The sequence below is a fragment of the Sinocyclocheilus anshuiensis genome, unplaced genomic scaffold, assembly GCF_001515605.1.
Source record: "Sinocyclocheilus anshuiensis isolate Anshui unplaced genomic scaffold, SAMN03320099.WGS_v1.1 scaffold185, whole genome shotgun sequence".
NCBI lineage: Eukaryota > Metazoa > Chordata > Actinopteri > Cypriniformes > Cyprinidae > Sinocyclocheilus > Sinocyclocheilus anshuiensis.
The window spans coordinates 2,797,664-2,799,163 of record NW_015539887.1 but is presented as its reverse complement, the minus strand read 5'-3'; the positions used below and the strand labels follow the sequence as shown (position 1 = coordinate 2,799,163).

At 35.4% G+C, this 1,500-nt stretch overlaps 1 protein-coding gene across 1 annotated transcript in view; it reads right to left on the bottom strand.

Moving 5' to 3' along the window:
- The window catches only part of LOC107685574 (integrin alpha-10-like), a 41,771-nt gene that overhangs the window by 17,867 nt on the left and 22,404 nt on the right, over positions 1–1,500 (bottom strand). The window lies entirely within an intron of this gene.

Genomic DNA, 1,500 nt, shown 5'->3' with positions numbered 1-1,500 from the left:
ATGTCAACATATTCTGTTACACCAAATACACCAAATAATGATCTTTAAAAAAGCATCATATGACCCCTTTAAAAGGCTTACTAAATACTGTTATATTCTTAATATAATAATGTTTAATTTCTCAGCGTCTGCTACTTTTAATAACAAATGTCATAGTTTGTTTTATAGGAACTATAGCCACATCCAGTCATGGTAATGAGGGATCATGGATGGTTTTACCTGCGGTTACCACAGTCTTATTATAAATACCAGAATTAAAATATGCAAGAGCTCTCTCTGAATCCTCCATGAATTAGAACAAGCTATCAGCTTTCCTCCTGTGTAAAATCTGTTCTGCTGGAACGGTCTCAAAAAAAAAACTTGTTTGCCTTCAGACATTATAGGATATGACTGTAAACATGAATAGCCTGATGAAAGGAAACTATATCTGATGAGGAGTTCATACTCAGTTCCACTGTCAGAATATTTTAAAGGTGAAGTGTGCCACTAGCGGCACCAAACAGAAATGCTAAAATAAAGACTGCTTTCAAGTTTCCAAGTTTCAAGCTTAAAATAACCGTCTTCCATTGGTTAGACAGGCAGTTCAACCTACACCAAATTTGCTTCATTGGTTGAGCCATCATGAATACGAAATCCAGCCCTTAGCTCTATATGACATATGTGTTGATGTCAGCTTTTGGGCGCTTTACGCACAAATTTGAATTATAATAAAACAAATATACTACTTTTAATTTGTACACTATAAAAAAGTTACAACAAAGACGATTGAAGTAAGTTTTATAAGAAAATACTATTTCAGTCTTTCTATTCAAAATGTTTCATTTTATTGAATGTTTCTTGCTGTTTCTTCGTAATTATTTGTGAAATTTACTAGCAATTTCAGAGTGAAAATTGTTTAAAACTAAATCCTAAACCATTTTTTTTTTCAGTGTAATTGTACTTATTGTTGAAATAATGAAACAAAATTATTATTGGTATTTTATTTTTTCATTTTAAATATCCTTAAAGGGGTCCTATTATGGTCTTTTACAAAGTCTTGATTTTGTTTTGGGGGTGTACTAGAACAGGCTCTCATACTAGGTTGTTCGAAAAACACATTATTTTTCACATATTTTACATTATTACAACACCTCTCTCCCCAGTCTGGCATGAACGGCTCGAATAGTTCCTGTATCAAATGAAGGCCCGCCTTCTGAAATACGAAATGTGCTGTGATTGGTTAGCTGGGCCAGTGTGTGTTGTGATTGGCAGCACTCGGCGCCTGGTCGGGAAATGTCATGTCCCTTACCATAGCGGCCTGCGAGCTTCAGTGTAAATATTGTGTCAATGTAAAATCAATTTGAGCGCGATTTAAACCCGGATGATTGTAACCACTCGATAAGTTCGTCTGCCTTGGGAAAGCTAGCGTGTCTCCGACATATAGTGATAACACTCGTTGCCTTCTCTAGTGCAGCTCAAACCAGGTCTCATCCCATTCGTCGATATTTGTGATATCACAAA